Below are 24872 nucleotides of genomic sequence, written 5' to 3'. Positions count from 1 at the left end.
CATGCGGCAGTGCAGACTCAATGGGCCGTAGGGCCTTTTCTGCACTATATTTTTCTGTGATTCTTTGAATTCTGTTTAAGTCAATTCACCCTATAACCCAATATTCACAGATCCTTTAAAAATCCAGATTTTGAATCTGCATATTTGCCAAAAATTAATCAGTAGTCCCTTGGGCCACATCCTATCTGTGTAACAAGTTTTGTTGAAATCTGTCCATTTGTTTTTGAGATATATTGTTTAGTCTAACACGGACAAAAACATTACCGCTGCTCACCTTCAGTGGTGAGGAGCTGGAGACTAGGCCACTTGGTCCTTAAAGGTTTTTTTTGCCATTCCGGTTCCTTTTTGCTGGTTTTGGTTTTGTCCAGTTCTTTTTCCTCTTTCGAATGGCAAACAGCTCGTCGTCATTCTGCCATTCACACCTCCATCTATTCTCGACACACCTTTTCTTTCTTTCTTTGTCCCATTACCACTCCTTTGGTTTTGCACCATTAATCATTTTGTAATGTGATTTCTCCTGTCTTCCAACCTGTGCCAAACCTTTCCTTTTGTTCTCTTGCCAGCCACTTTTCACTTTCTTAACACCTATTAAATTTCTAACTTTTCCAAGATTTGATGATCGATCATTGACCTGAAACAAACCGTCTCTCTCCAGCATTTTCTGTTTTTAATCTTAGCACATTTGGATGGTTACTTCAAAGCTCCAGAGCTCCCCACCCCATGACTTGGAAAAATATTGGTCGAGAATTCGGCTGATTTGACATCATGCCTAAATTGCACACCTAGGCAGCCAAGTCAACCCGAACAACCAGTGTCAAAGGGCAATTGCAATTTTGCGTGAGTTCAGCAAACATAAATATGCTGACTTCAAACATGCTTTACAGGGAAAACGAGCCAAGGCGCATTCCGGCCCATGACGTCACAATGTTCACGGGCGGGCCCGCGCTCTCGTCTGCCCCGACAACCACCCCCACCCGCGCTCTCGTCTGCCCCCACACCACACCACACCCACCCGCGCGCAGTCAGTCAATCCGCGCGAGCCGCCGCGGGCATACACAGTCATTCCAGGCGGCAGCGCGCGTGCGCGCGCGGCGAGCCCCAGAGGCAGCGAGGGGCGCCCGTGCACAATTCCAGGCGTGTGGCGCGCGCACGCGAGGCGGGGCGAGGCTGACGGCTCGGGAGGAGGCGCCATCTTTTGCTGTGAAGCCAAGGCGGGTGGGGGGGAGGTTTCGGGCAGTGCGAGCTGAAGGGTTGGGGAGGGGTATCGGTCAGAAAGATCTGGAACGTTTCGTTTTACGTTACATTTGGCATGAAAATATTAGGGACTGCCGGTCATGGTAATATTAACAGGGTGCCATGCCTTCTTGATGATATTCTTTCACTCTACACGGTGTAGTGTGTGTGGTAAAGCGGCTGATTTTTTTGTTGTTTTTAACCGGCTCGGGGCTCCGGCCCGGCCTGTCAAATAAAGAGAATTTGTTTGGAAAAAGGGGTCTCTCTTCGGTGAAAACGAAACCTGCGTCGGCCGCTCACTTCCCCATCCCTCTGCACCCCCCGGCCTGACAGGAAAAGGCTGCCGACTGCACATCCTCTCACTGAGATCGGCCGTCAGTTTGAAGCAAACGGTAAGTGGTTTGTTTCGCAGGGTGGCTGGCGGAGGGTGTGGGATGTTGACTTCTGTCAGCGATGGTTTTCGCTGTAGATCTGCTTGGTGTCTGAATTGTGTCTGCCATGGGCGGTATCCGTGGAAAGTGACCGCCGAGTCATTTATTTTCATTCTTGTGTACAATTTCGGTGCTTTAATGAGTAACGTGGGCAGCTGCAGTTTTACTTTCAGTCTAATGTTGATGCTGGTGTTCCTTCAACCGGCTCTGGGCGTTTTGTTATCTGACACACGAGTGGAAATGTATGTTTGTGCTTTGATTTTTTTTCCCCTCTCTTCCTGGGTTAAGTGACAATGGTCATTCTTTGCATTGCAAATTGCCGGGTAGATGAGAATTTCACTTCGTGTTGTGCAGCCTGGGCACAGTTTTGGTGGCGGTGTAACCATGACTCATTTCCTTGTAAAATGAGGACATTTGATTGTTTTTTTGCACCGACCAGTGAGATTGGTTTTACAGAGTTGCTGCTCTTTTACATCTTACACCCTGCTAAACAATCTCCATGCAGACCTATCGGAAACCATGTTGAAAGCAAATTACTGCGGATGCTGGAATCTGAAACAAAAAGAGAAAATGCTGGAAAATCTCAGCAGGTCTGACAGCATCTGTGCAGAGAGAACGGAGCTGACGTTTCGAGTCTGGATGACTCTTCATCAGAGATGTCTTAGCCCTGGTTGGAAATGATTTTGATCAGTTCTTTGCTGGTCTGGGGCTATTGCGGTGGAGCAGAACCGAAAGATACAGGACACATTATAGGAAAACTTGAAAAAGCTTCAAATTTGTCAGTGGGCTAAAGAGCCTTGAGTTTTTAATCTGCCATAAATGTACAATATTGATGTACCATCAATGATGACAGATGAGAGTTGGAAGAGTAAACTGTGGCTTTAATCAGCTAAAAGATACCTGCTGGCAGCCGGTCCCAGAATGAGGGCAGGCTGGAGGTTAGGTACCTTTATACTTGAACCCGAGGGGCGGAGCCAGCAGGGACAAACCCAGACATGTAATGAACAGTAAGTACAATAAGTAAGAACAGTATGTACAATATAATACAGTGGTTCGCCACATTCATCCCCTGTTTTTATAAAAAAAAAAAAAGAGTCTGGCGGTGGTGAAGTGGACGGGTTTAATTAGAGATCGTGTCTGTCGGGGGCTTTGACCTTCCGCTGTGATTGCCTCAGTCCCGGCTGTGGTGAGGACACTGGTGTCGGATGAAGTGTTGAGGCCTACATATCCAGGAGCGTGTCGTCTTCCGGATAAGTAGCAACGGAGGGAGACGGTGTAGAGTCGTGAGTAGCAATGGAGGGAGACAGTGTAGACTCGAGGGTAGTGGTGATGGTCGCTGGGGAACCTGCGGGTGCCAAGCCCCGAAGGGAGACTGTGTCCTCCAGCCCATCATGGTGTGCCTCGTAGGCATATTGGGGGTTAGCATGGAGCAGAAGGACCCGTTCGTCCAGGGGATCCGACTTGTGACACCTCGCATGCTTCCGGAGGAGGACGGGCCTTGGAACCGTCAGCCAGGACTGGAGCGAGACCCCTGAGGTGGACATCCTGGGGAAGACAAACATTCTCTCGTGAGGTGTCGCATTGGTGGCGGTACACAGGAGTGACCGGATGGAGTGGAGCGCATCGGGAAGGACCTCCTGACAGTGGGAGACAGGGAGCCTTCTAGACCGTAGGGCAAGATGAACGGCCTTCCAGACCGTCGCGTTCTCCCTCTCCACCTGCCCGTTTCCCCGGGGGTTGTAGCTGGTAGTCCTGCTTAAGGCGATGCCCTTGCTAAGCAGGAACTGACGCAGCTCATCACTCATGAAAATGAAATGAAAAGAAAATCGCTTATTGTCACAAGTAGGCTTCAATGAAGTTACTGTGAAAAACCCCTAGTCGCCACATTACGGCGCCTGTTCCGGGAGGCTGGTACGGGAATTGAACCATGCTGCTGGTCTGCCTTGGTCTGCTTTTAAAAGTGAGCGATTTAGCCCAGTGTGCTAAACCAGCCCCTACGCATGCGCCCCCTTCTGGAACCTCCACTCCCCAACTGCCCCAAGGCCCTGAAGAGATGCCTGGAGTTATTTTCCTATTATGCCCAGTGGGTCCCCAATCATGAAGGAGGAACCCCGATCGCTATGGATGTAAGTGGGGAAACCGAACAAGAGGGCCTTGATGACTGTGGCAGAGGTCATGTCAGGGCACGGGATGGCGAAAGGGAAATGTGAGTACTCATCAATGATGTTGAGAAAGTACACATTAGGTCAGTGGAGGGAAGGGGCCCTTTGAAATTGATGCTGAGGTGCTCAAAAGGGGCGGGAGGCCGTTACCAGGTGTGCTCTATCCAGCCGATAGAAGTGTGGTTTGCACTCCGCGCAGACCTGGCAGTCCCTGGTCATGGTCCTGACCTCCTCGATGGAGTAAGGAAGGTTGCGAGCCTTGATAACATGAGAACACAGGTGACCCCCGGGTGACAGAGGTCATTGTGGAGGGCCCGAAGTCCGTCTACTTGTGCGCTAGCACATGTACCGTGGGATAGGGCATCTGGGGGCTCATTGAGCTTCCCAGGTCGATACAAGATACCACAATTATAGGTAGAGAGTTCGATCCTCCACCTTAGGATCTTGTCATTCTTGATCTTGCCCCGCTGTGTGTTATTAAACATGAAGGCGACCGACCGTTGGTCAGTGAGGAGAGTGAATCGCCTGCCGGCCAGGTAATGCCTCCAATGTCACACAGCTTCCACAATGGCCTGGGCTTTCTTTTCGACGGAGGAGTGTCGAATTTCGGAGCCCTGGAGGGTATGGGAGAAGAAAGCTATGGGCCCGCCCACCTGGTTGAGGGTAGCGGCCAGAGCAAAGTCAGAAGCATCGCTCTCCACCTGGAAAGGGATGGACTCGTCTACTGCGTGCATCGTGGCTTTGGCAATATCTGTTTTGATGCGGTTGAAGGCCAGGCGGGCCTCAGCCATCAGGGGAAAAATGGTGGATTTAATGAGTGGGCGGGCCTTGTCCGCATAATTGGGGACCCACTGGGCATAATAGGAAAAGAACCCCAGGCATCTCTTCAGGGCCTTGGGGTAGTTGGGGAGTGGAAGTTCCAGAAGGGGGCGCATGCGGTTGGGATCGGACCTAAGGACTCCGTTTTCCTAAACTTAGCCAAGGATGGCTAGGCGGGTTGTGCGGAAAACGCATTTCTCCTTATTGTATGTTAGGTTAAGGAGCTTGGCGGTGTGGAAGAAATGTTGGAGGTTAGCATCATGGTCCTGCTGGTCATGGCCGCAGATGGTGACATTATCCAGATATGGGAATGTGGCCCGCAGCCCGTATTGGTCAACCATTCGGTCCATCTCCCGTTGGAAGACCGAGACCCCATTGTGATGTCGAAGGGAACCCTGAGGAAGTGGTAGAGGCGGCCATCTGCCTCGAAGGCAGTCCTCCAGGCGGATAGGGAGCTGGTGGTACGTGGACTTCAAGTCAAATGTAGAAACGACTCAATACTGCGCAATCTGATTGACCATGTCAGATATGCAGGGGAGGGGGTACGCATCAAGCTGCGTGTACCGGTTGGTGGTCTGACTGTAATCGATGACCATCCGGTGCTTCTCCCCAGTCTTGACGACCACCACTTGGGCTCTCCAGGGGCTAGTACTGGTCTCTATGATCCCTTCCCGCAGGAGTCGCTGATAAAGGCCTTGTCCCGAGCACTGTCGTCTGCTCCTAGTGGCGAAGGGCTTACAGTCCGGGGTGAGGTTAGCAAAGAGCGGGGGTGGGGTGACCTGAAGGGTCGAGAGGCTACAGACGGTGAGAGGGGGCAGGGGTCCATCGAACTCAAGGGTAAGACTTTTGAGGTGGCATTGGAAATCTAGACCTAGTAGTAGGGCAGCGCAGAGTTGGGGGAGGACATAGAGCTTGAAATTTTTGTACTCGACGCCCCAGTACTGTAAGGGTTGTGACACAGTACCCACAGACCTCCACGGAATGCGATTCGGAAGCCAGGGAGACTTTCTGGGTCACGGGTAAAATTGGGAGGGAGCAGCGCCGTACTGTATCATAGAACATAGAACATTACAGCGCAGTACAGGCCCTTGGGCCCTCGATGTTGCGCCGACCTGTGAAACCACTCTAAAGCCCATCTACACTATTCCCTTATTGTCCATCTATCTATCCAATGACCATTTGAATACCCTTAGTGTTGGCGAGTCCACTACTGTTGCAGGCAGGGCATTCCACACCCTTACTACTCTCTGAGTAAAGAACCTACCTCTGACGTCTGTCCTATATCTATCTCCCCTTAATTTAAAGCTATGTCCCCTCGTGCTAGACATCACCACCCGAGGAAAAGGCTCTCACTGACCACCCTATCCAATCCTCTGATCACCTGTATGCCTCAATTAAGTCACCTCTTAACCTTCTCTCGAACGAAAACAGCCTCAAGTCCCTCAGCCTTTCCTCATAAGATCTTCCCTCCATACCAGGCAACATTCTGATAAATCTCCTCTGCACCCTTTCCAATGCTTCCACATCCTTCCCATAATGCGGTGACCAGAATTGCACGCAGTACTCTAAATGCGGCCGCACCAGAGTTTTACAGCTGCAACATGACCTCATGGCTCCGAAACTCAATCCCTCTACCAATAAAAGCTAACACACCATACACCTTCTTAACAACCCTCTCAACCTGAGTGGCAACTTTCAGGGATCTATGCACATGGACACCGAGATCTCTCTGCTCATCCACACTGCCAAGAATCTTACCATTAGCCCAGTACTCTGTCTTCCTGTTATTCCTTCCAAAATGAATCGCCTCACACTTTTCTGCATTAAACTCCATTTGCCACCTCTCAGCCCAGCGCTGCAGCTTATCTATGTCCCTCTGTAACTTGTAACATCCTTCCGCACTGTCCACAACTCCACTGACTTTAGTGTCATCTGCAAATTTACTCACCCATCCTTCTACGCCCTCCTCCAGGTCATTTATAAAAATGACAAACAGCAGTGGCCCCAAAACAGATCCTTGTGGTACACCACTAGTAACTGGACTCCAGTCTGAACACTCCCCATCAACCACCACCCTTTGTCTTCTTCCAGCTAGCCAATTTCTGATCCAAACTGCTAAATCTCCCTGAATCCCATGCTTCCGTATTTTCTGCAGTAGCCTACCGTGGGGAACCTTATCAAACGCTTTACTGAAATCCATATACACCACATCAACTGCTTTACCCTCATCCACCTGTTTGGTCACCTTCTCAAAAGAACTCAATAAGGTTTGTGAGGCACGACCTACCCGTCACAAAAACGTGTTGACTATGTCTAATCAAATTATTCCTTTCCAGATGATTATACACCCTATCTCTTATAAACCTTTCCAAGATTTTGCCCACAACAGAAGTAAGGCTCACTGGTCTATAGTTACCGGGGTTGTCTCTACTCCCCTTCTTGAACAAGGGGACAACATTTGCTATCCTCCAGTCTTCTGGCACTATTCCTGTTAACAAAGATGACTTAAAGATCAAAGCCAAAGGCTCAGCAATCTCCTCCCTAGCTTCCCAGAGAATCCTAGGATAAATCCCATCCGGCCCAGGGGACTTATCTATTTTTACCCTTTCCAGAATTGCTAACACCTCTTTATGAACCTCAAGCCCTTCTAGTCTAGTAGCCTGAATCTCAGTATTCTCCTCGACAACATTGTCTTTTTCCTGTGTGAATACTGCAAAAAATATTCATTTAGCACCTCTCCTATCTCCTCGGACTCCAAGCACAACTTCCCACTACTGTCCTTGACTGGCCCTACTCTTGCCCTAGTCATTCTTTTATTCCTGACATATCTGTAGAAAGCTTTAGGGTTATCCTTGATCCTACCTGCCAAAGACTTCTCATGTCCCCTCCTGGCTCTTCTTAGCTCTCTCTTTAGGTCCTTCCTAGCTAACTTGTAACTCTCGAGCGCCCTAACTGAACCTTCATGTCTCATCTTTACATAAGCCTCCTTCTTTCTCTTGACAAGTGTTTTGACTGCCTTAGTAAACCACGGTTCCCTTGCTCGATCACTTCCTCCCTGCCTGACAGGTGCATACTTATCAAGGACATGCAGTAGCTATTCCTTGAACAAGCTCCACATTTCCATTGTGCCCATCCCCTGCAGTTTTCCTCTCCATCTGATGCATCCCAAGTCTTGCCTCATCGCATCATAATTGCCTTTCCCCCAGATATAACTCTTGCCCTGCAGTATATACCTATCCCTTTCCATCACTAAAGTAAACGTAATCGAATTGTGGTCACTATCACCAAAGTGCTCACCTACCTCCAAATCTAACACCTGTCCTGGTTCATTACCCAGTACCAAATCCAATACGGCCTCTCCTCTCGTTGGCCTATCTACATACTGTGTCATGAAACCCTCCTGCACACATTGGACAAAAACGGTCCCATCTAAAGTACTCAAACTATAGCGTTTCCAGTCAATATTTGGAAAGTTAAAGTCCCCCATAACAACTACCCTATCTAGGTGAATGAAACTCTCCGTGCTCCCGGAGTCGAAGAGGCAGGTCGTCTTGTGGCCGTTGATCCGGACGGCCATCATGTATTTAGTGAGGTGATGAGGTCGAGATTGGTCGAGGGTGATGGAGGCGAGCTTCGGAAGGTGGGTGGGCTGATCGAGGGTAGAGGAGGCCAGCGTACGATCTGGTGAGCAGGGGTTCCCGGAGGCGGCGGGGTTATTCCAAGATGATGGGTCGCACGTGGCGGGTGGCGTCGAAGATGGCGGCCCCCATGGGTGGCAGGTGGCGTCGAAGATGGCGGCCCCACGGGTCGCGGGTGGCGTAGAAGATGGTGGCCCCCGCTGGCCGCACGTGGTGGATGACGTGGAAGATGGGGCGGTCCCCGCGGGCTACACGCAACGCTGCTGGGTTTGGAAACAGGTCAGGCCTGGCAGACTTTAGAGAAGTGGCCCTTCTTTCCGCACCCGTTGCAGATCGTGCTCCTCGCTGGGCAGCGTTGTCTGGGGTGATTACCCTGGCCACAGAAGTAACATTTCGGGCCTCTGGAGTTGGCGGGTCACTGCGCGGCACAGGCTTGTGGCACCCCTGTGTCAGGTGATGGCGGCGTCCACGAAGGTGCCGAGTGGTCGGAGGTGGAGGCATCCATGTTATGGAAGGCCACTTCCAACGAGTCCGAGAGCTGTACTGTGTCTTGGAGGTCGAGTGTACCTCCTTCGAGTAGGCGCTGGTGGATGTAATTAGATTTTATGCCTGCGTCATAGGCGTCCCGGATCAGCAATTTGGTGTGCTTGACAGCCGATACCGCCTTACAACTGCAGTTCTGCTCGAGTACCCGCAAGGTGTGCAGCAATTCAGCTTGCGATTCTCCGGGGCACTGTCGCCTCGTGGCAAGGAGATGCCTAGCGTACACCTCGTTGACTTCCTTAACATACTGCACCTTCAACAACGTTATCGCATCCTCTTACGAGGTAGTGTCTCTGATAAGAAGGAAAACTTGCGGGCTCACCCGGGAGTTGAGGACTCGCAGCTTGTGGGTCTCAGCGGCGGCGGAGGAATCAATGTAAGATTCGAAGCAGCTTAGCCAGTGTTCAAACGTGGCAGTGGCGTCGGCTACTTGGGGGTCCAGCTCCAGGTGATCAGGCTTGAGCGATGGATCCATCTTAAAATTTTAGCTGATTAAATTGATGTACTATCAATGACGACAGACGAGAGTTGGAAGAGTAAACTGGCTTTAATCAGCTAAAAGATACCTGCTGGCAGCCAGTCCCAGAATGAGGGCAGGGCTGGAGGTTAGGTACCTTTATACTTGAACCCGAGGGGCGGAGCCAACAGGGACAAACCCAGACATGTAACAAACAGTAAGACCAGGAAGTACAATAAGTAAGAACAGTATGTACAATATAATAGTGGTTCACCACAAATATATTGTCATAGGATCATATAATTTACAGTGCAGAAGGAGGCCATTCGGCCCATGAGTCTACACTGGCCCTTGAAAGAACACCCTCTGTAAGTCTACACTTTACAGGGCAGCACAGTAGCACAAGTGGATAGCACTGTGGCTTCACAGCGCCAGGTTCGATTCCCCGCTGGGTCACTGTCTGTGCGGAGTCTGCACGTTCTCCCGTGTCTGCGTATGTTCCTCCGGGTGCTCCGGTTTCCTCCCACAAGTCCCTAAAGACGTGCTGTTAGGTAATTTAGACATTCTGTATTCTCCCTCTGTGTACCCAAACAGGTGCTGGAATGTGGCGACTAGGGAATTTTCACAGTAACTTCATTGCAGTGTTAATGTAAGCCTACTTGTGACAATAAAGATTATTATATTGATTCAAAATGGTTTCTTTAAACATTTTAAAAATCGACAGTAATATTCCTAAGGTGAGCTGTTGTTCTTCACTGCATTTTATCAACTTTTTTGAAGAGGTTTATTTACTAAGGTTTGTGGTTATCCTTTTAACTGCCAAATAATACTTTTTTAAATGAATGAATCAGAAATGACTGTAAATTGAAACCATTATTTGACAAGATGCATAAACCCCAACTATCTTTTTATGAATAAATATATTTGGGATCCCTGAATTTGCAAAGTGTGACCACTGAGGCCCAATTATTGTCAGTTTTCTGCTGTTTATTCGCATACATTAGTGCCCCATATTAGCCTCATCACTACCAAAGTCGCATTGGAATTTTATACAGGCTAACTGAAATAGCTATGTGGAGAAAGAAGTTGCTCAATTAATTCTTTTGAATGAAGTGCACTATGACAGACTTATAAACTTCATTGAAGTCCAACAACAAACAATAGATGACCAAATAATTATACACCCAACTTGCGTTGAAGCTGATTATCAGCTTGGGCTGAAAACAGCAGTGTTTTTTGTGGATCTGTCTTCCACCTATGGATAAGTCAATCCACTGCTGAAAATGAGTGATACACTGGATCTACTAACAATGATCAATCTTGGCTTCCTCCTGAGGTCCCCAGCATCATGGATGCCAGTCTTCAGCCCGTTTGATTCACTCCACATGATATCAAGAAATGGCTGAAGGCACTGGATACTGCAAAGACTATGGGCCCCGACAACATTCCAGTAATAGAACCGAGGGCTGGTCCTGCAAAACTAACTAACCCTACCAGCGAAATTGTTCCAGCACAGCTACAATGCTGGCATTTATCTGGTACTGTGGAAAATTGCTCAGGTATGGTCCTGTCTGCAAAAAGCAGGAGGGGAGGCGGTGGCATAGTGGTATTATCACTGGACTAGTAATCCAGAGACCCAGGATAATGATCTGGGGCCCCGGGTTCAAATCCCACCATGGCAGGTGGTGGAATTTAAACGCAATGAAATATCTGGAATTAAAAGTCTAATGAGGACCGTGAAATCATTGTTGATTGTCGTAAAAACCCATCTGGTTCACTAATGCCCTTTAGGGAAGGAAACTGCACAGCCTTTGTGGAGACCAAGTCCCATCTCCACATTGAGCATATCCTCCATCGTGCATCATGCAAAATGAGATGGACTTCGAACAGATCTGGCAACTCGAGACTGGGCATCCATGAGGTGCTGTGTGCCATCAGCTGCAGAACTGTGTTCAACCACAATCTGCAACCTCATGGCCTGGCATATCCCCCACTCTACCATTACCATCAAGCCAGGGGATCAACCTAGATTCAATGAGGATTGCAGGAGAGCATGCCAGGAACAACACCAGGCATACCAAAAAACGAGGTGTCAACCTGGTGAAGCTGCAACACAGGACTACTTGTGTGCCAAACAGCATAAGCAGCAGTAATAGACAGAGCTAGTGATTCTACAACCAACGCATCAGATCTAAGCTCTGTAGTCTTGCCACATCCAGCTATTAAACAACTCACCGGAGGAGGAGGCTCCACAAATATCCCCATCCTCAATGACGGAAGAGCCCAGCACAAATGTGCAAAAGACGAGGCATTTGTGCCGAGTAGATGATCTATCTCGGTCTTCTCTGGAGGTCTCCAGCATCATAGTTGTTAGTCTTCAGCCAATACAATTCACTCCATGTGATATAAATAAACGGTTGAAGGTACTGGATACCGCAACGGTCATGGGCCCTGACAACATTCCGGCAACAGTACTGAAGACTTGTGCTCCAGAATTTGCCTCCCCACTAGCCAAGCTGAACTAATCCAGCTGCAATCTACCCAGCAATGTGGAAAATTTCATGGGTGTGAAACAGGACAAATCCAATCTAGTCAATTATTGCCCTATCAGTCTTCTCTCCATCATCAGAAAAGTAATGGAAGGAATAATCAACAGTGCTATCAAGTGGCACTTAGCAATAACCTGCTCACGGATGCTCAGTTTGGGTTCCGCCTCATTACAGCCTTGGTTCATACATGGGACAAAAGAGCTGAATCCCAGCGATGAGGTGAAAGTGACTGCCCTTGACATCAAGGCAGCATTTGACCAGTATGGCATCAAAGAGCTCTGGCAAAACAGGAGTCAATGGGAATTGGGGAAAACTTCATACCTGACACAAAGAAAGGTGGTTGTGGTAGTTGGAGGTCGACGATCTCAGCTCCCGACATCACTGCAGGAGTTACTGTGTCCTAGGCCCAACCATCTTCAGCTGCTTCATCAATGACCTCCCTTCCATCGTAAGGTCAGAAGTGATGTTTGCAGATGACTGCACAATGGTCAGCACCATTCTCAACTCCTCAGATAATGAAAGAGTTCATGTTCAAATGCAGCAAGACCTGGACATAAACTCCTCATGAATATCCAGGCTTGGCCTGACAAGTGGCAAGTTACATTTACACTACACAAATGCAAGGTAATGACCATCTCCTACAAGAGATGATCTAACCATCACACCTTGACATTCAATGGCATTGCCATCGCTGAATCCCCTACAATCAATATCCTGGAGGTTACCATTGATTAGAAACTGAACTGGACTAGCCATATTAATACTGTGGTTACCAGAGCAGGTCAAAAGCTATGGCGAGTAACTCGGCAGCTGACCCCCCCCCCCCCCCCCCCCCCCCCCCACCCAATCTAAAAGCCACAAGTCAGGAGCGCAATGGAACACTCTCCAGATGCCTGGATGAATGCAGGTCCAATGACACTCCAGCTCAGCACCATCCAGGACAAAGCCCGCTTAATTACTAGCCCTTCCACAACATTCAATCCCTCCACCACCAACAAATAGTGGCAGCCATGTGTACCATCTACAAAATGCACTGCAGTAACTTGCCAAGGTTCCTCAGGCAGCACCTTCCAAACCCACTACCATCCAGAAGAACAATCTAAACATTTTCCCCCCGATTCCCATTGACTCCCAGATACTTGGGAACTCCATTATCTGGAGGTTCCACTCTTAAGTCACTCACCACCCCGACTTGGAAATATATCACCGTTCTCTCACTCGCTGGAGCAAAATCTTGGAGCACCCTCCCTAACAGTACTGTGAGTGTGCCCACACCTCGGGGACTGCAGCAGTTCAAGGCAGCTCACTACCACCTTCTGAAGGGCAACTAGGAATGGACAATAAATGTTGGTCGAGCCAGCAACGCCCACATCCCATAAATTAATTTTAAAAAATTAAGGCAAACCCCAAGCTGTTTTACCAATATATAAAGAACAAAAGGATTGTTAGAAGGGAACTTGTGTGAAGGTGCAAAGGATATGGGAAGAGTTTTCAACAAATTATTTTGTCTCCCTGTTCACAAAGGAAATGGATAATGCGGATATAGTAATCCAAGAGGAGCAGTGTGAAATATTGGACAAAATAATCATGATGATGAGAGAGGAACTGTTAGAGGTGTTTGAATTCTTGAAAGTGATAAGTCGTCAGGGCCCGATGGATTTTTTCGTAAGATGTTGAAAGCGGTCAGGGAGGAAATAGATGTTCTTGAGAATTATTTTCCAATCTTCATTAGACACCAGGGAGGTGCCAGAGGACTTGAGGAATGCAAATGTGGTTCCATTGTTTAAGAAGGGTATCAAGGAACTGCCAAAAAATTATAGACAGTTAGTCTTACTTCGGTGGTGGGCAAATTGTTACATCAATCCTGAGAGATCCGATAAACTGTCACTTAGAAAGGCATGGACTAGTCAGGGATAGTTTGCATGGCTTTATTAAGGGAAGGTCATGCCGTACAAATTTGATTGACTTCTTTGAGGAAGTGACAAGGAGGATCGATGAGGGTAGTGCAGTGGATGTTGTCTACATGGATTTTGGGAAGGCATTTAACAAGGTTTCACATGGCAGACGGAAAAAATAAAAGCCCATGGGATTCAGGGTAATGTGTCGAATTGGATCCAAAGTTGGCGTAGTAACCGGAAACCAAGGGCGATGGCTGCCCTTGCAAATGAAAAGCTGTTTCAAGTGGTGTTCCGCAGGGCTTGGTGTTGGGACCCCTGCTGTTCGTTTTATACATTCATGATTTGGACTTGAACTTGGGGAATTTGCAGACCACACAAAAATTGGCTGTGTAGTAGATAGTGTAGGGGATGGCTGTGAGCTCCAAAATTATATAGATGGGTGACTGCCTGTGAGGAGTTTGCACTTTCTCCTCGTGTCTGTGGACTTCCTCCGGGTGCTCCGGTTTCCTCCCACAGTCCAAAGTTGCGCAGATTAGGTGGATTGGACATGCTAAATTGCTCTTGGTGTCCAAAGATGTGCAGGTTAGGTGGGTTTATGGAGATAGGGTGGGGGAGTGGGCCTAGGTAGGGTGCTCTTTTAAAGGGTTGGTGCAGGCTCGATGGGCTGAATAACCTCCTTCTGCACTATGTATTCTATGGTTATACGGTTGTTGGAGTGGGCAGGAAAGTGGTAAATGGAGTTCAACTATGATAAGTGTGAGGTAATGCATTTAAGGAGGTCAAATGGTAAAAGGGACTACACAAACAGGGATGTACTGAAAGAGATTGATGAAGTGAGAGATTTTGGCATGCAAGTATACAGGTCCCTAAATAGAGCTGTACATGTAGATTAGGTTGTAAAGAATGCGCCCCTTCATTGGTAGAGGGAGAGAATACAAAAGTAGGGATTTAATGATAAAACTGTATAAGACACTAGTGAGGCCACAACTGGAGTATTGTATGCAGTTTTGGTCACCACATTACAGGAAGGATGTAATTGCGCTGAAGAGAGTGGAGAGAAGATTTACTAGAATATTGCCAGGGCTGGAGAATTGTCGCGACGAGGAGAGGTTGGGGTTTTATTTCTTGGAACAGAGAAGGCTGAGGGATGATGTGATTGAGGTAATAATAATCATCATCTTTATTATTGTCACAAGTAGGCTTACATTAACACTGCAATGAAGTTACTGTGAAAATCTCTTAGTCGCCACTCCGGCGTTTGTTCGGGTACACAGAGGGAGAATTCAGAATGTCCAATTCACCTAACAGACACTTCTTTTGAGACTTGTGGGAGGAAACTGGAGCACTCGGAGGAAACCCACAGGGAAAATGCGCGAACTCTGCACAGACAGTGACCCAAGTGGGAATCAAACCCGGGACCCTGGCACTGTGAAGCAACAGTGCTAACCATATTGTGTATATATAATTGTGAGGGGTAGGAGACAGGAGGAACCTGTTTCTCTTGGCAGTGGGCTCAAACCCAGAGGTCATAGATTCAAGATATGTAGCAGAAGGCTTAGAGGGGACATGAGGAAAAACATTTTTTACGGAGAGTGTGGTGGGTGTCTGGAATTTGCTGTCTGAGTTGGTGGTGGAAGCAGAGATCCTAAACTCTTAAAAGTATCTTGAGGAAGTTAGTGCAGGCTATACATTCTACTGGATTGGCAAGTCCAAGGACCAACCTCCGCCATCAGTTGTGCCTATTCAGATCCAATGAAAAAGCCAACAAGTTTGTTACTCTTGGCAAGTGAATCAATGACCGACTCATAATACTTTGAATAAGTCTTGCTAAAAAGCAGTATGCAATGCTCATTAGCGTCTGTGAAACAGCAGCATTTTACAATGATCTCAGCAGGAATACCAGAGGAGGATCACAGCAGGACAAACTCTCATTCTTTTTTCTTACAAATTTAGAGTACCCAATCATTTTTTTTTCCAATTAAGGGGCAATTTAGCATGGCCAATCCACCTACCCTGCACATCTTTTTGGATTGTAGGGCTGAAAACCACGCAGACATGGAGAGAATGTGCAAACTCCACACGAACAGTAACCCAGGGCCAGGATTCGAACCCAGGTCCTCAACGCCGTAGTCCCAGTGCTAACCACTGCGCCACATGCCACCCTCAAACTCTCATCCTTGGTGATTTCAATTCCAATGTTGGTATATATCAGTGTTTTTCAAACTTTTTTTCCTGGGACCCATTTTGGTAACCAGCTGACTTTCGCGACCCACCCCAACCGACCTTCACTTACAAGCCACGTTTGATTACCTTTAAGACGCAAAGAGAGCCTGATTGGTCATCATGATTTCACTTGAATCAGGTTCAAAGGAGGAGGGCAATGCGCATATCAGGTGCGGACGTTGGCTAGTTCCTTTGTGCCATCTTCACCTTTATGAAAACGGAGAATCCAACCTCACACATGTAGGCCATCGTGAAGGGCATAGCAACAAAATGTGTGTTTTACGCAGCACTGGATACTCCTGGAAGATGCTACACCAGAATGCTGACAGTCTCATGGGCCGTTGGTGTGTTTTTATTTTTTTTTTATTAAATATTTTATTGAAAATTTTTGGTCAACCAACACAGTACATTGTGCATCCTTTACACAATATTATAACAACACAAATAACAATGACCTATTTTATAAACAAAAAATGAATAAATAATAAATAACAAAAATGAAAACTAGCCCTAATTGGCAACTGTCTTGTCACAAGTAACACTCTCCAAAAATATAATTTAACAGTCCAATATATAATTATCTGTAGCAACGACCTATACATACTATACAGTATATATTAACAACCCTGAGAGTCCTTCTGGTTTCCCCCCCCCCCCCCCCCCCCCCCCCCCCCGATCCTGGGCTGCTGCTGCTGCCTTCTTTTTCCCATTCCGCCTATCTTTCTGCGAGGTATTCGACGAACGGTTGCCACCGCCTGGTGAACCCTTGAGCCGACCCCCTTAGGACGAACTTAATCCGCTCTAGCTTTATAAACCCCGCCATGTCATTTATCCAGGTCTCCACCCCCGGGGGCTTGGCTTCTTTCCACATTAGCAATATCCTGCGCCGGGCTACTAGGGACGCAAAGGCCAAAACATCGGCCTCTCTCGCCTCCTGTACTCACGGCTCTTGTGCAACCCCAAATATAGCCAACCCCCAGCTTGGTTCGACCCGGACTCCTACTACTTTCGAAAGCACCTTTGTCACCCCCATCCAAAACCCCTGTAGTGCCGGGCATGACCAAAACATATGGGTATGATTCGCTGGGCTTCTCGAGCACCTCGCACACCTATCCTCCACCCCAAAAAATTTACTGAGCCGTGCTCCAGTCATATGCGCCCTGTGTAATACCTTAAACTGAATCAGGCTTAGCCTGGCACACGAGGACGATGGGTTTACCCTGCTTAGGGCATCTGCCCACAGCCCCTCCTCGATCTCCTCCCCCAGCTCTTCTTCCCATTTCCCTTTTAGTTCATCTACCATAGTCTCCCCTTCGTCCCTCATTTCCCTATATATATCTGACACCTTACCATCCCCCACCCATGTCTTTGAGATCACTCTGTCCTGCACCTCTTGTGTCGGGAGCTGCGGGAATTCCCTCACCTGTTGCCTCGCAAAAGCCCTCAGTTGCATATACCTGAATGCATTCCCTTGGGGCAACCCATATTTCTCGGTCAGCGCTCCCAGACTCGCAAACTTCCCATCCACAAACAGATCTTTCAGTTGCGTTATTCCTGCTCTTTGCCACATTCCATATCCCCCATCCATTCCCCCCGGGGCAAACCTATGGTTGTTTCTTATCGGGGACCCCCCCAAGGCTCCAGTCTTTCCCCTATGCCGTCTCCACTGTCCCCAAATCTTCAGTGTAGCCACCACCACCGGGCTTGTGGTGTAGTTCCTCGGTGAGAACGGCAATGGGGCTGTCACCATAGCCTGTAGGCTAGTCCCCCTACAGGACGCCCTCTCTAATCTCTTCCACGCCGCTCCCTCCTCCTCTTCCATCCACTTACTCACCATTGAAATATTAGCGGCCCAATAATACTCACTTAGGCTCGGTAGTGCCACCCCCCCCCCTATCCCTGCTACGCTGTAAGAATCCCTTCCTCACTCTTGGGGTCTTCCCGGCCCACACAAAACCCATGATGCTCTTTTCAATCATTTTTTAAAAAGCCTTCGTGATCACCACCGGGAGGCACTGAAACACAAAGAGGAATCTCGGGAGGACCACCATCTTAACCGCCTGCACCCTCCCTGCCATTGACAGGGATACCATATCCCATCTCTTGAAATCCTCCTCCATCTGTTCCACCAACCGCGTTAAATTTAACCTATGCAATGTGCCCCAATTCTTAGCTATCTGGATCCCCAGGTAACGAAAGTCCCTTGTTACCTTCCTCAACGGTAGGTCCTCTATTTCTCTACTCTGCTCCCCTGGATGCACCACAAACAACTCACTTTTCCCCATGTTCAATTTATACCCTGAAAAATCCCCAAACTCCCCAAGTATCCGCATTATTTCTGGCATCCCCTCCGCCGGGTCCGCCACGTATAGTAGCAAATCGTACGCATACAAAGATACCCGGTGCTCTTCTCCTCCCCTAAGTACTCCCCTCCATTTCTTGGAACCCCTCAACGCTATCGCCAGGGGCTCAATCGCCAGTGCAAACAATAATGGGGACAGAGGGCATCCCTGCCTTGTCCCTCTATGGAGCCGAAAATATGCAGATCCCCGTCCATTCGTGACCACGCTCGCCACTGGGGCCCTATACAACAGCTGCACCCATCTAACATACCCCTCTCCAAAACCAAATCTCCTCAACACCTCCCACAAATAATCCCACTTCACTCTATCAAATGCTTTCTCGGCATCCATCGCCACTACTATCTCCGTTTCTCCCTCTGGTGGGGCCATCATCATTACCCCTAACAACCTCTGTATATTCGTGTTCAGCTGTCTCCCCTTCACAAACCCAGTTTGGTCCTCGTGGACCACCCCCGGGACACATTCCTCTATTCTCATTGCCATTACCTTGGCCAGGACCTTGGCATCTACATTTAGGAGGGAAATAGGTCTATAGGACCCAGCAACCTGCTCGCCTTCTCCCCATATTCGTACTGTACACCCTGTGCCTTCCTCCATTGTGCCTCTGCAGTGCCTGTAGTCAGCAAGTCAAATTCTACATGTAGCCTTTGCCTTTCCCTGTACAGTCCCTCCTCCGGTGCTTCCGCATATTGTCTGTCCACCCTCAAAAGTTCTTGCAGCAACCGCTCCCGTTCCTTACTCTCCTGCTTCCCTTTATGTGCCCTTATTGATATCAGCTCCCCTCTAACCACCGCCTTCAACGCCTCCCAGACCACTCCCACCTGGACCTCCCCATTATCATTGAGTTCCAAGTACTTTTCAATGCACCCCCTCACCCTTAGACACACACCCTCATCTGCCATTAGTCCCATGTCCATTCTCCAGGGTGGGCGCCCTCCTGTTTCCTCCCCTATCTCCAAGTCCACCCAGTGTGGAGCGTGATCCGAAATGGCTATAGCCGTATACTCCGTTCCCCTCACCTTCGGGATCAATGCCCTACCCAGCACAAAAAAGTCTATTCGCGAGTAGACTTTATGGACATAGGAGAAAAACGAGAACTCCTTACTCCTAGGTCTGCTAAATCTCCACGGGTCTACACCTCCCATCTGCTCCATAAAATCTTTAAGTACCTTGGCTGCTGCCGGCCTCCTTCCAGTCCTGGACTTCGACCTATCCAGCCCTGGTTCCAACACCGTATTAAAATCTCCCCCCATTATCAGCTTTCCCATCTCTAGGTCCGGAATGCGTCCTAGCATCCGCCTCATAAAATTGGCATCATCCCAGTTCGGGGCATATACGTTTACCAAAACCACCGTCTCCCCCTGTAGTTTGCCACTCACCATCACGTATCTGCCCCCGTTATCCGCCACTATAGTCTTTGCCTCGAACATTACCCGCTTCCCCACTAATATAGCCACCCCCCTGTTTTTCGCATCTAGCCCCGAATGGAACACCTGCCCCACCCATCCTTTGCGTAGCCTAACCTGGTCTATCAGTTTCAGGTGCGTTTCCTGTAACATAACCACATCTGCCTTAAGTTCCTTAAGGTGTGCGAGTACCCGTGCCCTCTTTATCGGCCCGTTCAGCCCTCTCACGTTCCACGTGATCAGCCGAGTTGGGGGGCTTCCTACCCCCCCCCCCCTTGTCGATTAGCCATCACCTTTTTCCAGCTCCTCACCCGGTTCCCACGCAGCTGTATCTCCCCCAGGCGGTGCCCCCCCGCCCATCCTCTCCCATACCAGCTCCCCCCTCTCCCCAGCAGCAGCAACCCAGTAATTCCCCCCAACCCCCCGCTAGATCCCCCGCTAGCGTAATTACTCCCCCCATGTTGCTCCCAGAAGTCAGCAAACTCTGGCTGACCTCGGCTTCCCCCCGTGACCTCGGCTCGCACCGTGCGACGCCCCCTCCTTCCTGCTTCTCTATTCCCGCCATGATTATCATAGCGCGGGAACCAAGCCCGCGCTTCTCCCTTGGCCCCGCCCCCAATGGCCAACGCCCCATCTCCTCCACCTCCCCTCCTCCCCCCATCACCACCTGTGGGAGAGAGAAAAGTTACCACATCGCAGGATTAGTACATAAAACCCCTCTTTGCCCCCCACATTCGCCCCACCACTTTGTTCGAACGTTCTTTTTAATAACCCGCTCATTCCAATTTTTCATCCACAATAAAAGTCCACGCTTCATCCGCCGTCTCAAAGTAGTGGTGCCTCCCTCGATATGTGACCCACAGTCTTGCCGGTTGCAGCATTCCATATTTTATCTTCTTTTTATGAAGCACCGCCTTGGCCCGATTAAAGCTCGCCCTCCTTCACGCCACCTCCGCACTCCAGTCTTGATAAACGCGGATCACCGCGTTCTCCCATTTACTGCTCCGAGTTTTCTTCGCCCATCTAAGGACCATTTCTCTATCCTTAAAACGGAGGAATCTCACCACTATGGCTCTGGGAATTTCTCCTGCTCTCGGTCCTCGCGCCATCACTCGGTATGCTCCCTCCACCCCCAACGGACCCGCCGGGGCCTCCGCTCCCATTAACGAGTGCAGCATCGTGCTCACATATGCCCCGACGTCCGCTCCCTCCACACCTTCAGGAAGACCAAGAATCCTCAGGTTGTTCCTCCTTGCGTTGTTTTCCAGTGCCTCCAACCTTTCCACACATCGTTTCTGATGTGCCTCCTGCGTCTCCGTCTTCACCACCAGGCCCTGTATATCGTCCTCATTCTCGGCTGCCTTTGCCTTCACGACCCGAAGCTCCCGCTCCTGGGTCTTTTGTTCCTCCTTTAGCCCTTCGATCGCCTGTAGTATCGGGGCCAACAGCTCTTTCTTCATTTCCTTTTTGAGCTCTTCCACACAGCATTTCAAGAACTCTTGTTGTTCAGGGCCCCATGTTAAACTGCCACCTTCCGACGCCATCTTGGTTTTTGCTTGCCTTCCTTGCCGCTGTTCTAAAGGATCCACTGCAATCTGGCCACTCTCTCCTCCTTTTTCCATCCGTATCCAGGGGGGATTCCCTTCTGGTTTACCGCACAGTGTTTTTAGCCGTCAAAATTGCCGTTGGGGCTCCTATCAAGAGCCCAAAAGTCCGTTTCACAGGAAGCTGCCGAAACGTGCGACTTAGCTGGTCATCGCCGCACCCGGAAGTCCTTGGTGTGTTTTTAATGTGGCATTACTATCGGCTACAGCAGTGTGGTTTTTTAATTTGGAGCCAGTTCTAAGTTAATAATTCACTGAGGTCTCAACCTCAAAAGGAATTTTTCATCCATCTCTTTGCTTTCAAAATCTGAAAGGCATTTGTCAGTACTTCCCTACTTATAACACACATGAGCTTTGCATCCTTATTTGCTTTGGCACAATTGACAAAACCATACCTCAAGAAATCATCTTAATACTGCTTTGTTCCCGAGTTTAAGTTTCTTCTTTGTAGGCTGTTAACCAGAACCCCTGGAGCTCTGTATAGAGTTAACACTAGCACTGCTCTGTCCTGCCCTGGACGATCCTGAGCAGTTCTCTCCGGCAGACTCTGTTGTGAGATCATGTCCAATAGGTAAACTGCCTATTGGAGTCTCTGGCTGTCTCTTACTTTTAAGAAAACCTTCATCTTCACAGTTCACTTGCCTTGCTTGCTAGCAGCTAGAAGATGGAAGCAATGCTGCTCCGTGATTTGGCACCAAAATCATGTACTTGGGAGGATACTTGGCATTAAATATACGTGCAGGACTCGTGACCTGCTCTCTGCTGGCTGGAAAATCCTACACAGCCTCATTTATTTCCATTTCAAAGACAGCAGTGGCTAGCCTTCTTGATGTAAAAGCCGGTAGCGGCTGTTGGGCGCACCTCCCACGATCGGGACCACCGTGGGAACGGCATGACCGATAGCTCCACGACCCTCATGACACCGCTCCGTGACCCACCCTTGGGTCGCGACCTGCACTTTGAAAAACTCTGATTTATATTGTCTTACATTGAGGGGAGTACTGGAATACCATCACATTGACAGTGCCAACTCCAAGCAGTCAACTTCTTCCCTCTTGAGTGCAGCGAGTTTGACTGTGCCATCACAAATGCACAATTTCAATAAGCTGATGAACTGAAAACAACATGGAAGAATCTCAGGTCTTAGTACTTGCACACGTTGGGCTACATTAGTGTGTGACACCGATCTTAAGGATATGCGCTTCACCTGCTGCCTTAGAGATACTAAATGCTGGTTAGATCATTGGCTTGTCAGGAACATCATGTCCTTGAAGAGTAAGTATCGTGTCCTTGGCCCTTGGCTAAGTCTTCGGGAGCCGATGGCATTTTGACTGAAGTGTGCAACTGCGGAAGAGCTCATGTGGCTAGGAAACTCGCTCTCTTCTTGTTAATCTCGAACCTGGGAATTGTGCTGAAGATTACAAGGATGGTCTATAACTCACATGTACAAATGGAAGGGAAGCAAGTCCCTTCATGGTAGTCACTATGGTATTTCACTTCTCTCCACAGTGGGAAAAATTGTTGCAAGGTTATTTTCGACAGGATTGTTCCTCGTCTGACAGATTTGTTTACTTGGAATAACAGTCTGGCTCTTGTCCTAGGAGAAACAGTCGAAATGATCTTTGCGGCTCGGCAAATTCAAGAAAAGTCGCACCAATGATTTTTGGCCTGACCAAAGACTTTGACACAGTAAGCTGTGGAGGCCCCTGGACTGTGCTGTACATTATGATTGCTGCGATGGCCTGTGTCCTTTGTGTGTTTGGGGGGTGGGGGTGGCTAGATTTTATGTTGGGGTTTTTTGGTTCCGTTAAGAATTGGTTTCGGTAAACGTTTTCCGGTAAAGCAACTGTCTTATAATAATCATTATAGGAAGGATGTGGAAGCATTGGAAAGGGTGCAAAGGAGATTTACCAGGATGCTGCCTGGATTGGAGGGTAGGTCTTATGAGGAAAGGTTGAGGGAGCTAAGGCTTTTCTCATTGGAGCGAAGAAGGATGAGAGGCGACTTAATAGAGGTTTATAAGATGATGAGGGGGATAGATAGAGTGGACGTTCAGAGACTATTTCCTCGGGTGGATGTAGCTGTTACAAGGGGGCATAACTATACGATTCGGGGTGGGAGACATTGGAGGGATGTCCTAGATAGGTTCTTTACTCAGAGAGTGGTTAGAATCTGGAATGGACTGCCTGCTGTGATAGTGGAGTCGGACACTTTAGGAACATTCAAGCGGTTATTGGATAGGCACATGGAGCACACCCGAATGACAGGGCGTGGGATAGCTTGATCTTGGTTTCGGACAAAGCTCGGCACAATATTGAGGGCCGAAGGGCCTGTTCTGTGCTGTACTGTTCTATGTTCTATGTTATCTTTATTATTGTCACAAGTAGGCTTACACTAACACTGCAATGAAATTACTATGAAAATCCCCTAGTTGCCACACTCTGGCACCTGCTTCTAGTAACTGGTTATATGATCAAGTTGCCTAGGAGATAGATAATAAAGTGGCAGATGGGTCAGCAAGAAGGGGTGAGTAGGTTGTGTGGTTCTGTTCTAAACGGATTTTTGTTTTTGAGTTTAGAACAACCTGGCTGCAGAGACAGGAATATCTCTTTGTACCTGAAAGAGATTTTAAACCACATGTTAACTGAAGGATTCCTAACAGTGAGTTATACTGCTGGGATAGCCAAGGTGAGAAAAAGTGTGCTGGACCCCACAGTTAAAGAATATTCAAACCGGGAGAGTTCTGACCTGTGGCACAGTGGTTAGCACTGAAGGGGTTGCTATCTGTCCTGACCTGAATGGGTATTCCTATGTTGAATGCATACAAGAGCATGCATGAGCGGCACAGTAGCACAGTGGATAGCACTGCCGCCTCATGGCGCCGAGGTCCCAGGTTCGATCCTGGTTCTGGGTCACTGTCCGTGTGGAATTTGCCTTGTGTTTGCGTGGGTTCCACCCCCACAACCCAAAGATGTGCAGGGTAGGTGAGTTGACCACACTAAATTGCCCCTTAATTGGAAAAAATGAATTAGGTACTCTTTTTTTTAAAAAAAATCAAAGAACTATGGAGTGATTCCTATATCACTTTGCTCTATGGCTTTGGGGCATGGAAAACTTACAGGTGTCACATAAAGCAACTAGATGCATTCCACCCTCATAGTTTACAATCTATTTGCAACATTGTGGCAGGACAAAATCTTGAAGTTCTTGCAAGGTGCTGGATATCTGATATCACAAGCTTGCGCAGCAGAGTTAAGCTTGGTTGGTGGCTCACATAGAACATATAGCAAAGAACAAAGAAAAGTGCAGCACGGGAACATGCTCTTCGGCCCTCCAAGCCTGTGCCGATCATGATGCCCTTACTCGGTCCTTATCCCTCTATTTCCTGCCTATTCATGTACCCATCCAGATGCCTCTTAAATGTTGCTAATGTGCCTGCTTCCACCACATCCTCTGCCAGCACGTTCCAGGCACCCATCACTCTTTGCGTGAAAAACGTAACCCCGCACAACTCCCTTAAACTTTTCCCCTGTTAGCACTCACGCC

At 48.6% G+C, this 24872-nt stretch overlaps 1 protein-coding gene across 6 annotated transcripts in view; it reads left to right on the top strand.

Annotated features, from left to right (window-relative positions):
* The first annotated feature begins 1208 nt into the window (after positions 1-1208).
* Positions 1209-24872, top strand: part of klc1a (kinesin light chain 1a) — a 135344-nt gene continuing 111680 nt past the window's right edge. For 3 of the 6 annotated variants that reach the window (XM_072490094.1, XM_072490110.1, XM_072490102.1), the window contains exon 1: positions 1211-1625. The gene's annotated coding sequence lies outside the window, so the exon portion shown is untranslated. Of the gene's footprint in view, positions 1626-24872 lie in introns of all 6 variants that reach the window. The other 3 variants (XM_072490076.1, XM_072490067.1, XM_072490084.1) reach the window with 2 other exon arrangements.

Source organism: Scyliorhinus torazame, chromosome 2 (genome assembly GCF_047496885.1).
Source record: "Scyliorhinus torazame isolate Kashiwa2021f chromosome 2, sScyTor2.1, whole genome shotgun sequence".
NCBI classification, from domain to species: Eukaryota; Metazoa; Chordata; class Chondrichthyes; order Carcharhiniformes; family Scyliorhinidae; genus Scyliorhinus; species Scyliorhinus torazame.
Note: the sequence above shows the minus strand (reverse complement) of the source record. Positions and strands in the feature narration are given on the sequence as shown.